Genomic DNA, 20,921 nt, shown 5'->3' with positions numbered 1-20,921 from the left:
GAAAATTTCAGGAGGATTCCTCAACCGGCGCCAAAGTTATTCCCAATAGAATGTTGTGATTTCCCTATGGAAAACAATCCTAACTATTTTTTAAATCTCAAATGCCAGCTTTGCTAACAGAGTTTTTAAGCACAGGCTCTTTTGTGTCTGGTGGCCATGTTGGGAGACTGCATATCAGAATTTTTTTAATGAAATATAAGAGGATTTGAGAAGTCACTCAAAATGTGCCCTAATTTTTCTTTCTTCAGCACTAATCATAATTTCTATGGCAAAATGAACCCCCTCATTTTGTTGCTTTGCAAATTAAATGTTTTAAGTGTTAACACTTTATTCCAATCAAGATGACTTCAGGTGTGCCATACTTTTGTCATAAGTAAGACTGTTAGCGCTCTAGTTGTTCTTTAGAACACTGTGGGACATTCTGTCATTGGGCTATAGTTGGGCTACATCTGGCTGATATTTGGGCTACATTTGTTTTTTTATGTCTCTGGTGGCCATATTTGGGCTACATTGGGCTACATTGGGCTACATTGGGCTACATTTGGGCTCTAACATATATATAGCCCAATGTAGCCCAATATATATTTTTTCAAAGTTAATTTTCGTAAAAACCACTGGAGCACCTATCTTGAGACATAGCAAAGGCACATCGGGCTACCAGTCCCTACAATTTTGCCAAGTTTGGTGGAAATCCATTCAGCCGTTCGGGCTAAAAGTGAGTCCAACCGCCCTATGGTGAAAACACGTTTTGGGACCCCCCTTTTATCTCAGCCCCCGCTTGACGAATCCCCCCCAAACTTTCAGGAAAGGACCGGAGCGCCGCGAGGCAAAGTTAAAGAAAATTTCAGGAAGATTCCTCAACCGGTGCCAAAGTTATTCCCAATAGAATGTTGCGATTACCCTATGGAAAACAATCCTAACTATATATACCTACTGGCTTTTGCCAGTAGGTAATATATATATATATATATTACCTACTGGCGATATATATATATATATATATATATATATATATATATATATATATATATATATATATATATATATATATATATTCACTGAAAAAACCATAGGTTATAGACCATATATAGTTAGGAATTAGCATTTACAAAACCTTAAAAATTCACTGAAAAAACCATAGGTTATAGACCATATATAGTTAGGAATTAGCATTTAAAAAACCTTATTTTACTCACACAAAACCATTGAAATTCCATATATAGTTAGTTGTACTAACTATATATCACGCACCCGCAATCCACTGCTGATGATGTCACATATTACATCATTCATGACATGGTCAGTGACATCACTGATGACATCACTGATGACATCTCAAATGACATCACTGATGACATCACTGATGACATCATCCAGTGACTGTGTGTTTCTGTAAAGTTTAAATATGTTTTACATATTGAAGAATGAGTAGATGTAGAAGTGTCTGGATGAAGGATTTAGTAGGTGCGTGACTGACTGTATGAGTGAGTGATTAAATGTGTCTCACTGAGTGCATGGGTTAGTGACTAAACTGTCTTAATTTGTGCATCATTATGTCTGTTGTTCTGTAAACTGCTGCATGTGTTGATCAGTAGCTATATGAGTAACTATATAGGTTATTGATTGGTTGCCCAAGCATTTGTATGGGAGACTGAGTGTGTGTGTGAGTGGCTGGGAAGTGTATGACTCTGTGCATAGATGTATGGGTTCAAAAGTGCATGTTGGAAACAGCTGTATGGGCGGTTGACTGTGTGCATGACTGTATTGGTGAGTGAATAGATATCTCAGTGCTACATGTCAAATTAAGTACATATGTAAAATACAGTACATGTGAGAGTTGACATATATAAATAACTGTGCATAAGAGCCAGAGAATGTGTGAGTGGCTGTATGGATCATTGTGAACTTGTATCCAGGATTGTATAAGTGAGTAAATATGTTTTAGTATTTGTTTGAATAAGTAAGTAAGGTGTGTTTAACTGTATAGTTAAGGAAATGGAGGTGTGATTGATTGTTTGCATGACTGTCTAGGTGTGTGTGTAACTTCATGGATGAGTGACAATCTGTGAGTCTGTGTTTACACTGAGTGTATCTAAGGTTATATTAGAGTCTGAAGAGGTTCATCGTATTATCACAACAGTGATGTCATCAGTAATGTCATTTGAGATGTCATCAGTGATGTCATCAGTGATGTCATTTGAGATGTCATCAGTGATGTCATCAGTGATGTCATTTGAGATGTCATCAGTGATGTCATCAGTGATGTCACTGACCATGTCATGAATGATGTAATATGTGACATCATCAGCAGTGGATTGCGGGTGCGTGATATATAGTTAGTACAACTAACTATATATGGAATTTCAATGGTTTTGTGTGAGTAAAATAAGGTTTTTTAAATGCTAATTCCTAACTATATATGGTCTATAACCTATGGTTTTTTCAGTGAATTTTTAAGGTTTTGTAAATGCTAATTCCTAACTATATATGGTCTATAACCTATGGTTTTTTCAGTGAATTTCATTGGTTTTTTAATAGCTAATATCAAAACCTTTACAATGTATTATTCTTTAAAAAGAAAAATATTTTTTACATGTTTTTTATACAATTTTTTTTGTATTTTTTTTTGTTTCGCTCCCAGTACGCGTACCGGTTAGCTTCCCGTTAGCTCAATCCGGAGGCGCGACCCGGTACGCGAACTGGTAAACGTTCCTTTTGCGCACCTCTCGCGTTACAAAACAACATCGCGACGCTTCGCGTCAGCATGACGTTTCGCGTTCTCGCGTAATACGTCATATTACGTGGTACGTTCGCGTACCCGGAAGCGCAGCGGTACGCGAACCGGAAGCGATCCGCGGCGCGGCGCCGACCGCGTAATGTAAACATAGCAGGTCATGTGACTCGGTAATAACACTTTTCATTGGTTCATTTCACTTTTGGTTTCCTAATGATGTAATACAAGGTCATGTGATCTAAAATGGACACTTTTCATTGGTTTAGAACTTTTGTTTTTCCCAAATGATGAAAACCCCTCCTTCTTTCATCACTCTGACTTTCATCTTGGTGAGAGAAAGACCCTTTATTGAGACTTTGTGATGGCTTCATTAGTAGCTTCAGCTGGTGCTAGCCCACCACCTCCACCAAATCCAAGAAAGAGAGGACCACCTGCAGAAGTAATTCTGCAAGAAGAGGAAGAACAGGAAGAGGAGGAAGAGGAGGAAGAGCATGAGTTTTTGCCAGAGGAGCCCAGGAGGTACAATCGGAAGGAGAATTATATCTGGCAATTCTACAGAATTCCTGAGGGGCAAAAGAAAGTGAATGCTCGTTACGTGTTTTGCCGCATATGCGGTGATAGATTGTCAAGGGGCACTGATAAAAAATATAGTTATGGCAATCATACTATGCATCGGCATATGAGTAGGTGGCACCCAAATAATTATAGTGCTGCCCAGCTACGTGACCAACAACAAAATCCCCTCCAAATGGCAAGAAGATCGGTGGTTCCAGAGGTGTCGGGACCAGAGGCGAGGGAGGTGATTGCAAACATCCAAATGTTGTTTGGGCACGTAAAACAAGTGTGCGTGGAATGTGGCGCTTTCATCTGCTACAGAGAAAGTAGCATCACTTTGATTTTGCGAGCAATTCAAAATCATATTAATGTTTGCACGAGACGCACCAAAAAATAAATTCTTTTTTTTTTTTTGCTCCTGTTGAGCCCTTTATAATGGATCGTTTTTGTTTCCCCCCCCCCAAAAAAACCAAAAATTTTTTAAAAACGTTCAGAAAATACAAAAAAAGTAAAAAAATGTTCAAAAAATACTAAAAAAAATATAAAACAACAAAAACATAAAAAAAAAAGTTCTTTTCAGAACTAACTCCCCATTATAAAAAAATTGGTAGAATATTTGGAACTCTGCCAACCTCTATTTCTCCTAGTTCGCTCCCGGAGCGCTACCCGGTACGCGTACCGGAAGCTAACCAAAAAAATATTTTTTAAAAAAGAACAGTAACTATAAGGGAAGGAAATACACAGTTATGTTAAAAGAAAGACAGCTCTAGGGAGTAAACTAAGGATACTGTTACCTACAATCCACTGTTGATGATGTCACATATTACATCATTCATGACATGGTCAGTAACATCAACAGCAGTGGATTGTAGGTAACAGTATCGTTAGTTTACTCCCTATAGCTGTCTTTCTTTTAACATAACTGTCTATTTCCTTCCCTTATAGTTACTGTTCTTTTTTAAAAAACATTTTTTTGATCAGTCATAAACAGTGACATTAATAGAAACAGAGAGAGTGAACAAGAGTGAAGAACTATGGTCCTCCTCAGCCACCCTCAGAAAACCAAGGGGGTCAAGATACATCTACCGTGCCCCCTTCTAACCATTCTGAACATTATTTGCCCTCCATCTTGTATCTTGATTCGAACGAAACACAAAATGGTGGACTGCCATAACGCTGCTGGTTTGCGAACCGGGCAACTTCCCAGGAAGCGGTCCAAAAAAAAAAAAAGTTGGGAAAGTAATTCACAGACACTAAGAGTAATAGAGATGGAGTGAGTGAACAAGACTGAGGAACTATGAGAACAGAGGGACTGAGAAAAAGAGTGGAAGGAGTTGAGTAAATAGGTAATAGAGAAAGGAATGAGGAAAGTAGCAAAGGCAGGAAACTGAGGATTAAAGAAGTGAAGCAGTGGATCTAATAGTAGGTGAATGTGATAGAAATGTAACGAAAAGAGTACAACTATTTACCTTGTAATTGCCGTTAAATTAATCACATTTTATTTCTATACTTTCAATCTGTGAAAGAGAGAACCAACATTTGAAAAAAATTAAAATATGTATTTAAAAATTACAAAAGACAAGGGAAAATATTGAAAGACAAATAGTTTTTCAACAACTTTGACACTGACAGAAGCTTCTGCTTCTCCAGGTCCTCTACACAATCCTAAAGATATACATTTTAAACTAACAGTATCTTGATGCAGATGAAGTGAGGCCTATCTTAAAACATGGTGCATCTTTTGCATTTTTCTTGTTTCAGAAAAGTGTCGCTTCAGTATGCCAATAACATGTCTCCTATCCAGAGATTTGTTTGAGGTGAGGCCTACTCAGAGTTCAAGATGAGATTTACACTTGTTGAAGTGTACAGAGGAGATAATATCTGTGAAAGTCTACTAATGAAGTGAGTCATGTCCACTGCACTCTTCAACAAAGTAGAAACCTCCTATGTTTCCCTGGACAGACCTAAACTTGATCTGCACAATGTGATTCGTAATGATAGGAAACTCAGGTGATGTAATTGAAATATGTGCAATTTATTTTGCTCATTTCACAATCACATCACTTGTGTTTCCTTTGCTTAGGTATCTCATTGTGCAGATGTAGTCCAGCATATGAAAGAATACGTAGAAGTGCAGCACTGCATACAATAAATTTAACACTTACAGAAAACTCACCTTCTCCATGCCTCCTACACAGTTCTACATATACATCATAAATGCAAACAGTACAGAATTAATTATACATGTTAAATGGTTTATTTTTGCTGTTCTCAGAATGTATCAAAATTCACTAAAAACAGTGACTTGAAGGTATTCATCATGTAACAGCGGGGAAAAAAAAACACAATCAAAATGATTGTGTTTAAAAAACCCATACAACATCAGAAAATAAAATTCAGAACTCCTTAAAGTTAACTTACTTTCCATGACGTCCAAGGATGTCCTATGAACAGCTTACACTCTTTTGTGCTGTTATTACTTTCAGCCCGCCACTTTCTGAAAGAAAACCTCCATCGTTTTTAAAAACACGTTACATGCAATAAATGACTTCTTGCTCTCTACCACTATTTTCCACAAGGCCAAATCTAGTCAGAGATATTTATAACTCTTGGATTTCTTGTAAGCCAATCCCATCATTTGGCATTTCCGCAACTTTCAGAATTAAAATGTTGAAGATCATTTTCACAATCCTGGAATAGTAATATCTTCCCCTTCTTGCTCAGTCATGTTCTACATTTCCTATGACACTGATACTGCTTAATATGAAGCAGACTTACACTACCTCTATGAGTACTACAATTATTTAATTCTCTACATCACTTTTAATCACAAAGCAATGTAAAACAGTAGACAGCATTGCAGACTTACATTCCCTCTACTCCATGTTTTGATTGGCTGCTTCAATTAGCTTATGAAAAGAAACAGTTTTTCTGAACTCATTTAAAGTGCACATACATCTCCATGATGTCCAATCCTATGATTAGAAGTTATGTCTCTGAACTACACTTATCCTCAAGGCCAAATTGTGTAGGAGCCATTAGAACTTCTTGAAATTCCACAGATCATATCCCGAGATTATTTTCCTAAAATTTTGGTTTTAAAAACACCAGGTAAGAGTTTTTAAGGTCATACGGCAATTTTTTTTTGAAAATTAAAACAGAATCATTGCAGAATGACCAGCCATTTCTAGACTTTAAATAAGCTGTGTAATGTCCTGATGATATTGAAGGGCCGTCATGATATATAATTGCTGTAGTTACAAAAGTCCTTCCTGATATTGACAACTGCGAAGCTACAAAATTTTTTATTAAAGTTGTCAATTTTGTTCCATCAGGCCTACATCGTTGGAACATTAAAATGACGTACTGGCCATATGTTCGTATAAATAATGTGGACATCATTTCAGATTTACATTGGCTACACTCCATGTTGTGATTAGCAGCTTTTACTAGCTTATTAAAGGAGACTGATTTACTGTCTGGCAAAGTTAAATATATAAATCTTTCTGAGTCTACACTAGTAGTACTTGATACCATACAGTTCTCGCAGTCATGCTGCCATTGATAAGAAAGCCCAAACAGCTGATCTACATCTACACCTTCAGCATGTAATACATCAAGCATATACATTAAAAACTCCTGACAATCTTGCTGAATATTTTGAGAGAATTGTGTTTGCCATGAACATCTGTCTAACAGATTTCGAATTTCAGACACACTTTCTATTTTTGTTCTATCTGTGCTACATTTCTCTAACACAGAATTCAACAAACTGCAAAATCTTTGATCAGAATTGACCACAATCTCTTCTTTTACATTTTTTAGAGAAAACAAAACATTAATTACTACATTAGCATAGCAGTTGACACCAGAACTGTTTTCAAACTGAAAACCAACAACATCTTCAACAGAATCCTCTTTGTTTCTGCTTGTAATTTTAGGTTCATTCACTTTTTGTCTTTTTGCTACAACCTCCCCAGTATTGTTCTCATTTCTTCGTTTCCGGCCTACCAGACGTTTCTCAAACAAAGGAAACTGAGGCAAATGTGGCGCATACTCTCTTCTTAACCTATTGTATTCCTTAACACAATCTAGATCTGCACAAATGTTTCTGACAGCACACTCAATCAAGTACAATCCCGATAAAGTTCTAACTTGTGACAATGCCACATATGCCATACCCTCCTTGAACACAGAACTGCCAATATTCACCAATGCAGTGTCTACACTTAAACCTTGCGATTTATGAATTGTCACCGCATATGCCAAGCAAACAGGGAACTGCTTACGGCGAACATATAAGTCTTTTACAAGCAAAAATCTAGCAGAACAACGAGCAATTAGCTGTACTTCCTCAATGCCATCAAATTTAATTTTTAAAAATTCAATTCCATCTCTATTTCTGTATTTCACAAAATCAACAACATTACCCATTGATCCATTTACCAGACCTCTTTCAACATGTAAATTCCTTCTTAAAATTATACGGCAGTTCAAGCACACATTCAGAGTCTTTTCAAAACCTGCAGTTTTAGATATAGTCTTCTCTAATGAATCCAATTTTGATTTCAGATTCTCAGACAAAATAATTGTTGATCCCATATGCTCTACTCTGTCAATAGCTTCTAGTTTCACAATCTCCTGCTTTTCCAAATGCAACATTTTGTTGTTGAATTTGGCACATTCTGCAAGAGTTGGCATCAAACATATTCCAGATTTCTTCTCAGTAATTTTCTGAAAAATATTGTCAGGCACAACATCTTGTTCTGGATATAAATTTGACAGTAATCGTGCATGTAAAGCTTCTTTCCCATGCTCGGTCACTTTTCCAATTCTAACATCTTGTAGAATACTCTTGTAAACTTCATCCTCCGCCTGACGCATATTTTCATGCAGTTCAGCATAATTGAAGTTTAACCATATATTGACGTTGCCAATGCTCCCTAGGCACTTCCTGGTATCTTCATGCGTGAGCATTTTGAACACAGGTTGCCCTTTCACTGGTGTCAGCTGCAGAAGATCTCCGAAAACAATGATGTGTTTGCCACCAAATAACACATCATACTCTGTTTTGAGAACTTCTTGCATCCTCAAATGCACAAAGGCAAGCATGACATTGGAAACCATGCTTACTTCGTCAATGATAAGAAGTTTCATTTTCCTCAAGATTCTTGAAACTTCAAAACAAGCATCTCCAGATAGCTTGTGATATTCTAATTTGTTGTCATGCTCCACTGGCAGCATCAGTAAACGATGTAAAGTAATCCCTTTAATATTATGTGCTGCCAGTCCAGTTGGAGCAGTGACAACACAAGACAGCGATGACTCTGTCCTTTCCTGCAAATAGCATGAAATTGCTTTAATGAGGAAACTTTTTCCAGTTCCCGCTTCTCCACTCACGTACAGTCGGACAGGCTTCAACGACGTACATGAGCACTCTTTCTTATCATGACTTAATCCATGATCAATTTGCATGGTAACTTCGTCATATATTTTCCTCTGCTCAACGTTGAGTTGCCTTTCCAACTCTTCTAAGTTAACCGCATCCTCTTGAGCATGTGCCATGGCTCTTTCCACCTCATTCATAGCAGTGGCAGTTTCATTTTCAATAAGAGGTCCTCCTAGTGGATCCTGACTCAATGAAGCAGAACTCTGACTGTCCTGAGAACTGTCTCTGGCAATCTCGGCTGCAATCGTTGCTTCCTGCTCAATTTCCGCATTCAACATTTCTACATATTTGGGAAAAGCAGGACATTCTATGGTCTCCTTGGCGGCATTGAAAGAGTCTTCGTAACAGAGGAAATCTCCAAGCAGTTCCTCTTCTGCACGCCAAGGCTTGAAAAGTTGCAAAAGTGCTAAATAAAAAAACTCCTTTTTTTCAGGAGATTCGCCACTCAATTTTCGATGGTTTATCAAGTGGCATTTTCTTTGCTTGACCAGACATCCCTCACTTCCTATTACAGCATACACTCCTTTCTCAGTATCTTCTTTGATGTTCCTCTTGAACATGTAATTTTGCAGAACCTCATACAGACAAACATTCTCTAGGTGACTGCTTCGATTTGGATAATATGTATCCAACATGTTTGTCTTCAAAATGTCGGTACTGTTTGGCTCCTTTTCCGCCAAATACTCAATTTCCCGCACAGGTTTGAGAACTCGATTACGCGTTGCAGCAAGACCAAGACTCGCCCAAACGATACTCCTGGACTTGGCATAGAGACTTGCTGAAGACAACCGGTCAGAACATTCGTACGCTCCGATTTCTCGATGCGACAACATCTTCAGACTGAAACTGTACAACTTCTTGCTGAGGCTCTTTTCATGGGAAATGTCCTCCCACATATCCTTCAATTCTGTCTTCTCTTTTTTGGTGATGTAAGACGTCACATACCGAGCCACAGCCATACAGTTATCAGCCACAAACTGTATATCCATGTTAGCATTCCACATGGACAAAATCACCGGGTTGTAGTCGTTGATGTACTTGGACTCTTCGTTCCTCTTCAAATTGTAAGTGTTTTTAGGTGATTTCTTCATCACATTATGTCGCAGCGAAGACATCAAACTGTTTACTCTTCCTTTAGAAATCACCGGTCGTGGAAAGCCGAAACGACATTTGGTGTAGAACTTGTCTTTGTTTCGGAATTTACGACGGCAGTACTTTCCACATCGATGGCTTTGGAAACGCAGAACTTTTTCTCTTAGGCTTTTCTTCTCCTTTGCGTTTGGAACAGCACACGTAGAATACTGTTGGATGAAACTCATCACTGAGTCTTCTGGATCCGTTCCAAATTTAGGTGCATCCTTGATCCACAGCAACATATGTATATGAGGAGCACCTCTTGCTTGGTACTCCTTTCTCCAGAAGAAATCCAACACCTCTCCAAGAGGTGGATTCTTCTTATTCATGATGAAAGACATCATAGCTTCAAATCTATGATTGAAGTACCTACATACATTGACTGGATCCAAAGAGCACAGTTCTCCGGGTGTCTTGAATTCGATGTTTTCTACGTTAGCATTTGCCTCTCGTAGAAATTGAAGTAAGTCTTCCCAGCCATACTCGGCACAACTCAGAGTGAGGAACCATGTGGGAGTACCTAAGTTCCTCAGCATACATTTTAAATCACCATGACGACGGTACCAGTACTCATTAGTACCACGCTGACACGCCATGAGATTAATCAGGTGAGAATCATCCAAAATACTATCTTGGACATTCACTTTATCCATAAAATCACTTGCCGAGATGTTTTGCATGTGTATACCACTTTTCAAGATGTGGTTCACTGCATATGACAGTCCAGACAGATCGCTTTCAAACAGGAGATGAAACAAATAAGGAATGCATTGTCGAAACCTAGCATCTCCTGCATACAATCGCAAAGTCCGGTATTCAGAAGCAGGAATTTGATGAGGTCGCTCATCATATCTTCCTCCCTGACCTGTTGGAAAAAGCTGTGGGAAACACCGAGCTTCCAAACTTTCCTCCCAAACACTAATGGGACTCCCTTTGGCTTGTTTCATTTGAAACAACTCAATAGCATTCCCCATGACTTCCTTTGAATGCAAAGGATGAACACTATAATGTTCATATATTTCCTCACTAGTAGAGGGTTCTACTTTCTCAATTTGACCAGCACACAAATCGCTATCCTCTTCCTCACTTACTTCCTCTTCTGCAACATATACATTCTTATAGTATTTATTATTTTTTTTCAAATACAATGTTGCCTTTTTAACTTTCCTAACATCTACTAAATCTTGCCATATTTTCTTATTCTTTGTCGGAACCCCATTAACTAAGATAACCAGAGGTTCCTCTTCCACTTTTTCTACTCCAATTGTGTTAATGTTTTTCTTGAAATCTAGAGGCAAATAAACAACTCTTCCCTTTAATCCTCTCTGTAAATCTGATGGAGGCAATTTCCCTGTCTTTGGCTCCATTCTTACAATAGCCTGAAAGGGATGGATACTTTGAATCAAAATAGATTCATAAGTATTTAAGTCCTTCAATTCAGAAGGAATCTCAACCAATTCCAGATTATTATGAACTGCTCTAGCAGGCATCTGGTTTTGTTTTAATTTGTTACAACAATAAGTACACACACGTTGATCCAATCCCAAATCAAAACAATTTTCTACCATCAAGTATGTTGCAAAATCCTTCCATTCACTATTATTTTCCCTTTCACTTTTTGCATATAAATCCACTAACTTAGTCTGATTCTTATAATAAGTGCGTCTACAACACACACAAGTGAAATTAGGCCTCTCACTTGATTTCATGTCAAACGTCGCAATTTCCCTCTGGAAATTATCTGTACTGGAAACATGTACACTATCTTCCAAATGACCCTCTACTTCTTGCTCAATTTCAACATTCTCCTCTTTACTGCCAAAGTAACAAAACTCAATTTCTTCACATATATTCTTCACATCTATTTCAGAACCATGCAAAAGAGCAGCGCATAATTGTTTCAGCATAATTGCTGGACTCTTAGCATAATACAACAGTCTAACTAACTTCCTCACTTTGTTATGATGCACTGCTAGCATCCTGAAATGATGAAAAACACTCTGGCATACTCTCCTGGAAAGACAAGCCAGTGAATGACCATGCAAACCTGTCACTTCTCTCACTCTGCAAGGATCTAATTCTTGCAACAACCTTATTTTCTGCTTCAAACTTTTCTTGTTAAATGTCCGTACAAAATCACAAAGCAAATTGATGGAATCCTGTCGCACACTGCAAATACTACTACACTTCCAGGTGTACACAGGACCCTTAGCACGTCTTCCTAAAACCTCATTACCTAACAACTCTTCTGCCTCTGTTGTCACAAGTTTTTCTTTTTCAACTGGACAACCATCTTTCACTTCATAAGCACGACCACTGATGTCAACTGCATGCACCAAATCATTATCCTGGAAATAACTCTCTTCATTAAAAAATGCCTCACAGCTTGAACTATGTATCCATTCTCCAGAAAAAACTTCACAAAAATTACTACGATTAACTATTCTCTTCCATCTACTATTTCTTTTGAAATCAAAAATTGCCTTGTTTAGCTTCCTAATTCTATTTATTATCAAAATAAATAACTTACGTTTAATTTCAAAAGCCTGATCAATAACTTTCTCAACTTTTTTTTTTCTCCTATAAAAAACTAATTTCTGTTGACCTTTCTTAATATTTTTTAACAAATTGCCAATTATCCTGTTACGGAACATTCGTTTACGAATCTCCCTAAACTGTTGTTTCCTTCTACTATCATGCACAGATTTATCTCTTGCTCTAGCAGTAACATTTTCATTTGTCCTTTTCTTTCCATTTGATTTGTTTCTCATGTTATGGATTGAAACATTTTCTGTACTAATATTTTTTTTATTAGAAATATTTCTTATGAAATATTTAGAGCTCTTACCCGGTGCTTTCTTCATGGCTTGAGAAATCTTTTTGTTAGAGGACTGCTGCGTTTTTTTTTTCTCCTGCTGTCTTTGACGTTTTGCAGCCTTTATCTCTCTTATTTTTGTAGGCATAGTTGAATCTGAGGAAAAATATAATAAAAATGTTATTAAACATTATTATCAAACAGTAAATCAGTAATAGTGATCAAAAACATAACACACTACTTGACATTTTAAATAGAAGATTTTTTAGTCCTTGCAAATTTACAATATAGAAATAGCAGAAAAGAAATGACATTTATATTTATATTACCTATGCTATTTTATATGTGAATCTGATCTAATTTTATGAGCATATTTTAATTTTTTATTGAAGACACTACACATAACCTGTTTTTGAAGGTGTCTTTATTTTTAAATTAAACGGTTTACCTTTTTACTTTTTATTGATTATAAATTTTAAAAATAAATGTTTATAATTCCAAAGGCTCAAGCAGGTCAGCTTCCCATCCTATATCATATAATTCGGACAAATCTGCATCCTCATCACGCTCTTCTTCAACCTCAGGATTTAAATCATCCAATGGATCAACATCCACTGATGTTTCAATTACAAGTTCAATGATGAGGTCAAAATCAACTGATTGCAGATTGTCGCTCATGTTGAGATTGTCTTTATCTTTAAAGAAAGATAACAACAATGAGATGTTGCAGAGTAAGAGACAAATCTCACAGATTATAATAGTAAAATTATTTAACAAGAGTAACATTTTGCAGCTATTATTTAGCCATGTCCAGCGATGCTGAGCAGGTGAAGCCTATGTCTAATTTTTCACTGAACAGGACTCATCTGTTCTTAACCTTGGATAAGCCTCAACGACTCTGTGTCCCCTGCACATACTCAAATGTTAAAGTGCAGATTTATATTAAATGGCACATCCCCAGGCATGCACCAGTTAATGTGCACCACTGCTTTACCACCCATGGTGTGCCGCATTTACAATCAGATAGGAGAAAGCTGCTTCAAAACCCTGCGCCTGCTTGAAGCTGGCATAGGTCTTGACGCAGCATTGTATAGATGGGGCACCCCTGAGCCTTGCTGGAGCTGCATCGCACTTACGATACAACTCCAGCAATGCGCCACCTTTACAGCACAGATGCGTCACGCATCTGTGCCGTTTTTGCCCCATGCTGCGCCGCATTGTTTACATTGTATATATGTATAGGCATTTATATAGCGCCCTACTTACCCGTAGGGTCCCAAGGCGCTTCGACCGCTGCGAAACCCTTCCTGGCTTCCCTGAGAGATGGTCCCTTAATGGGTATCTCCAGGGTGAGACCAGGCATCCCCGGCGGTCTGGTGGGGCCGTTAGTGAAGATGAGGCAAGCTAATGCCCAGAGTTGCCGAGTGTGATCGCTGATCAGAGTGGGAACCGAGGCGAGAGAATTATCGAGTCCGCTGACCCTGGTCCAGAAACCTGCCGCGCCGGGAATCGAACCCTGGTCCCGGGCCGTCCTCTGCTCTCGGGTCTGCCGCCTCTAACCAGTGAGCCACACTACTGCATTGTAAATGCAGCACAACATGGGTGGCGGAACAGTGGCGCAGGATGACTGGCACATCACTGGTGATGCGCCAGTCATCATAAATCTATCCCTAAGCTTCTTATCTTGTTAGAGATAAACTGCCATATGTATCATCAAAATATTTTGCATTTCCTAAATAGCGAATTTTAAGGAATAAATAGCTATTCTTTACCATTCCTAATTTGCGATGAGCAAATAGCTAATTGCAAATTACTCATTCATTTCCATGGGCCAGGAGGCCCATAGAAATGAAGGTGCAATTTGCGATTAGCAATTAGCTCATCGCAAATTAGGAATTTTTCCAAAGGTGCAGGGGTGTCTCAAGAACACCCTGCTGCACCCCTGAAAAAGAAATTTGGGGGCATATGGCGCACATACATGTCATATGGGACCTTTTTTTTTTAAAAATGCTTTTTGAAAAGAATTCGCAAATTACCACAAACTAGAAGTTGGTGGTAGTTTCCAAATCCTTAATATCATTTTTTACATATTTTTTTTTGATACATTGCATTTAAGGAATCACAAATTTTGAATTATTGACATTTTAAGTAATTTCCACATGTGCAGTGTTTTCAAAATATAATTTGAAAATCGTTTTTGGGGAAAAGTAATGGTTTGCAAATTTATGACAAGGACATAATGGTGTATGCTTCTCTATAAGGCATTTCAGTATCTCTAATGTCATTTTTCCCATATTACATTATAAGACCTTTCCCCATGAAGCACATTCCTTGTAAATATGCTCCCACCTGTGCATTGCAAATTTAGATTTTGACTGTTTCAGACACATAGCCATGTTGAAAGTGACCCAAAAAAATTGCAAACGTTTAAAAAAAAAGATTCATGTGTCTTAATGACATTTTAAGTCATTTCCCCATGGACAATGTTTTCTAAGTGGCACAAAAGAGGTATACACCTATCATAAATCTGTCCCTAGCATTATAAATGATTAAATCAGGATGACAATAAGATGTGGCCTATCCAGAGGTTTGTTTAAGGTGAGGCCTACTCAGGATTGCAGATTAAAGTTATGCTTGATGAAGAATACAGAGGAGATAATTTATTGTAAAGGCCTACCAATTAATTAAGTGATTTCTACTTCATTGCACCAGTCATCATAAATGTATCCATAAGCTTCTTATCTTGTTAGACAACAACCGCCATATGTATCATATAACTATTTTGCATTTCCAAAATAGCGAATTTTAAGGAATAAATAGCGATTCTTTACCATTCCAAATTTGTTTGAGAAAATTGCTAATTGCAAATTACTCATTCATTTCCATGGGCTAGGAGGCTCATATAAATGAAGGTGCAATTTGCGATTAACAATTTGCTCATCACAAATAAGGAATTTATTCCAAAGGTGCAGGGGTGTCTCAAGAACACCCTGCTGCAACCCTGAAAAAGAAATTTGGGGGCATATGGCGAACATAAATTTTAACAACATTCCTTTACCTCAAAAACGATTTTCAAATCATAACTTCAAAACACTACACATGGAAAAATTACTTAAATTGTCCTTAAGACACATAAAAGCGTTTTTTGATTGGCTTTCCTGCATGGTAGGGTCACTTTTAACATGGCTATGTAACATAAACATTCAAAATCAAAATTTTCCATGTACAGGTGGGAGCATATTTACAAGCAATTTGCGCCACAAAGAAAGGTCTGACATTAAAATGGGAAAAATAACATCAGGGACAGTCAATTGCCTTATAAAGAACCATACACCATTATGTCCTTCTCATGAATTTAAAAACAATTCCTTTTTCCCAAAAACGATTTTCAAATCATAATTTCAAAAAACTGCACATGAGAAAATGACTTAAAATGTCATTGAAACACATGAAAGCGTTTTTTGATTGGCTTTCCTGCATGGTTGGTTCACTTTTATCATGGCTATGTAACACAAACATTGATAATTAAAATTTTCATGCACATGTAAGAGCATATTTACAAGCAATTTGCGCCACAGAGAAAGGTCTTACACTAAAATGAGAAAAATAACATCAGGAACAGTCAATTGCCTTATAAAGAACCATACACCATTATGTCCTTGTCATGATTTTATAAACAATTCCTTTTCCCCAAAAACGATTTTAAAATCATAATTTCTAAACACTGCACATGGGAAAATGACTTAAAATGTCATTAAAACACATGAAAGCGTTTTTTGATTGCCTTCCCAGCATGGTTTGGTCACTTTTAACATGGCTATTTAACACAAACATTCAAAATCTAAATTTTCCATGCACATGTGAGAGCATATTTACAAGCAATTTGCGCCACAGAGAAAGGTCTTACACTAAAATGAGAAAAATAACATCAAGGACAGTCAATTGCCTTATAAAGAACCATACACCATTATATCCTTGTCATGAATTTAAAAACAATTCCTTTTCCACAAAAACGATTTTCAAATCATAATTTCTAAACACTGCACATCAGAAAATGACTAAAAATGTCATTAAAACACATGAAATCATTTTTTGATTGGCTTTCCAGCATGGTTGCGTCACTTTTAACATGGCTATGTGACACAAACATTCAAAATCAAAATTTTCCATGCACATGTGAGAGCATATTTACAAGCAATTTGCGCCACATAAATCATAATTTTCTCCTTAAAGCACACTATTCTCTATCTAAAGTAAAGAAATATTTTCTCACCTTAGCAAATACTTTGAGTTTGAAAACAGTCTCAGAAACACACCAATTTGTCTTCAGCAGAGCAAAAGGTATGCACTCCAGAGTCTGCAGCTATCAAAAGCACAGAAATGGTGTAATTCTTCACACATATTTCTCATGTCACCCAATCAAAACTCTTCCCTCACTTTTTTTCAAATGAAAACCCTTCCCCCTCTGCCCTTTCTGCCTATTTTCCATAGCAACCACCTCTTGGAGAAACTCTGGTGTTTGCAAATTCACACAACAATGTTGCAATTGAACTCTGAACTCTCAGTGCACCTGCATATCCAGTGCTTTCTTTCATTTAATGATTTTTTATTGACCACTCAAAATACATCTTTCAAACAACACATCTGTACACCCTAACTTTCTGTTTTCATCAATCAAAATCCACCAATCACTGTTACTACTTCATGAACACAGAAACTCCACAGTTTTTTCATTTCAAACTCACATTTTTTCAACTGCCATTTCATTGCCACACTTCATCTGACTGCAGGAGAACCTTCTCTCACCATGTTTTCTGTCTGGATTGTTGGTCATAGTTATATTCACTGGGCTCAAAGGTACGTTGAAAGCAGGAATTTACCTAACCTCAATTTACAAGATGTGGAAATTAAGTGGTTTGGCCACAGAGGATTAAAATGTCACCAATTGATACCATTGGTGAAAACCTTTATGCATTTGCCCAAACCTGACCTGTTAATTGTGCACTGTGGAGGTAATGACTTGGGCACTTTGACTGGTGTAGGTCTGGAAATGCTTTTAAAGGACACCTTTGAGCAATTAATGGCACTTTTTCCTCAGACTGCCTTGGTATATTCAAATATATGCCAAAGACAGAAATGGAGGTGGTCAAACCAATTTTGTCCACAAATTGAGAAGTCGAGGAAGCATGTAAACAAATCTGTTTCAGCTTACATGAGAGACCATGGAATGGGCTCCCTGTACAACAATAACTTGCGTTACTACATGCAAGATATCTACAGAGGAGATGGAGTTCACTTCTCAGATGAGGGCAACAGAGTTTTCACTCTGAATTTAAAAATGTGCATTGGTACCTACTTATAAGTACCAAAATGTACCATAAACCCAAAAGCTCTTCTCAGAGCTACCCTACATCTAATCACTCACAATTATTATTTTACTCTAACTTTTTTCACTAATTTTCAACAAAGTACACTCCCTGGGGCGCTACCCGGTACGCGTACCGGGAGCTAACCTCGCGAAATTTTAAAAAAAAATGTTTTTTTTTCGCACATATGGGCCTCCTCAGCCACCCTCACAAAACCTAGGGGATCAAGATAAGTCTACCATGCCCCCTTCTACCTATTCTGAACATTATTTGCCCTCCATCTTGTATCATAATTCGACCGAAACACAAAATGGTGGACTCCCGTTACGCTTAAGGTTCGCGTACCAGGGCGCTCACCGGTTCGCGTACCGGGTCGCTTCCTGGGAAGCGCACCATCAAAAAAGGTGGGAAAGTAGTTCACACAAAAGCCACTTGAGACAATTTCACCAAATATAGATTAGCTCATACTACATACCAATCCCTACCATTTTCACAAATTTGATTGGAATTCCATTTAGCCATTTAGCCTATAGAACTCACTAAATACCGTGAGGTAAATTACTTCACAAAACACATCTGAAGTGTTGGAATTGACAACCAATTAAAATGTTACTTTCATTTTTTACTTTTTTTACCTGACATTTGATTGGTTATGTACCCGAATATATATAAAGGAAGAGAAGGAAACACAGCCATTTTGACTACTACTTCCTGGTGTACATTTCTATTAGAATTTTCATTAATAACTTCAACTTCTTTTTAAAGGTAAGTTGTTATTTTTAAAACTGAAGTATATTGTGCACTTTAAGTTAATATGGCAAACTTTTTCTGTTAGTTATATACTATCCCTCTGTAGTACTTATAAATTTAGATACACTTTTTTATATTCCTACTTCCACTCTGATACTATACACTGCCCAAAGATAAATTCTCTGTTAAAAACTGCCTATCTAAAATTAATCCCAACAGTGCCCTACCTCTACTAATATATATTTTTTTTATACAAATTTCAGGAAAAATGGAAAGTGAACAAAACATTTCATTTGAAATTGTCCTTCCAGAGTTCAACACAGAAATCATTGATCCAAATGAGATTGAATTTATGGATGAAACTTGGGACCAAGAACTACTGCAATGTGTACAAGCAGTAGATAACCTCCTTGCAAATGAGGACATTTTACAACCTCAGAGACTACAATCTATATTCCATGATTATGAAATTTCTGACAATGAAATGTTAGAAAGTTTAATAAATTATGAAACACAATAAAAAAAGCTTAAAAAAAAAAAATAATCAACAAAACCAACAATCAATTAACATACAGCATTTGAAAAGTCTATCATTCATTTTTCATTGTGATACGCTCCCCAGAACGCTTCCCGGTTCGCGTACCGGGCGCTAACCACGAAAAAAAACAAAAAAAAAATTATTTTTTTTTGCTTAGCGGGGCCCCTTTAAAGCCTCCACATCAAACCTAGGGGGTCAGGGAGGATCTACTATGCCCCCTTATGGTCATTTGCCCCTTCGCTTTTGCCTCCTCTTGTCTCTCGATCCTACCGAGAGACAAGATGGCGGCCGCTCCGGACTGTTTAGAATGTTGACAGACACCGGAGAGCCAATCAACTTCGCTACGCGAAGTTCCGTTACGCGTCAAGTACGCGTACCGGGGCGCTGCCTGGTCCGCGCTTACAGATATATATCTTTTTTTGAACGTTATTTTCTCAAAATCCACTGCAGCACATATATTGAGACCTACAAAAGGCACATCGGGCTACCAGCCCCTACAATTTTGCCAAGTTTCGTGCAAATCCATTCAGCCGTTCGGGCTAAAAGTGAGGCTAACCGCCCTATGGAAAACTCAATGTTAAAAACACGTTTTGGGACCCCCCTTTTTTCTCGGCCCCCCCTGGACCAACTCCCCCCAAATTTCCAGTGGCTGCTCAGAAACAAAATGTTCCATTTTGCTGAAAATTTCAGCCAATTCCGTCCACAAACGCCAAAGTTATTAGACATAGAATTTTCAAAAAACCCATAGGGAAAAAATCCTAACTATATATACCTACTGGCGACCGCCAGTAGGTAATATATATATATATATATATATATATATATATATATATATATATATATATATATATATATATATAAATATATATATATATAAATGTTGTAAATGGAAGTCTGGAGCCTGGTATCATTTAGGTTGCTTTATTCATGTTAGTCAAGTCTTCAAGATGTTAAGATAAGATAAAGAGAAGACCCACCAGGAGTGACCTGCTTGTCACTCAGCCTGCCTGGTTCCAACTGCCAGTTGTCACCAGGCTAAGCCCCCAACACTCCATGATGTCACCCAACGTTCCAGTGGTGACATCATGTGAGTGACAATGAAATCCCACAGGCAGAAAAGAGACAGGCTAAATATAACACATCTCCTTCCTTTAGGGAAATCAACAAGATAAAATTAGAATAGATAAAATTAGCTTGAGTGTACACATCCATATAAAAATACACAGTACATTCTAAAAGATAGGTTATTAAGATTAGTGTACACATGGATTTAAAAGTACATAACACACATTCCAAAGATAGAGTTACTAACACATCCCAAACAGTTACTAACACATCCCAAACACAACTTATCCCTAACACAACTAGTCCCAAGTCCCATCCCCTTTCCTTGGGAAACACAAACACAAATTGATTTTGTGATAAAATATGGAGCCCACTGTGCTCCGAAACGGGTACAACTCACCCCGTGAACTAAACTTTGGAGTCATTGCTCTGCCCCCAATTTTTTAATGGGGTACTCATCACCCTTGAATTTTTTAAAAACACACTCTATACTGTAACGGGGTACAACTCTCCCC

Source organism: Lissotriton helveticus, chromosome 4_1 (genome assembly GCF_964261635.1).
Source record: "Lissotriton helveticus chromosome 4_1, aLisHel1.1, whole genome shotgun sequence".
Classification (NCBI taxonomy): domain Eukaryota; kingdom Metazoa; phylum Chordata; class Amphibia; order Caudata; family Salamandridae; genus Lissotriton; species Lissotriton helveticus.
This window is presented reverse-complemented; position numbering follows the sequence as displayed.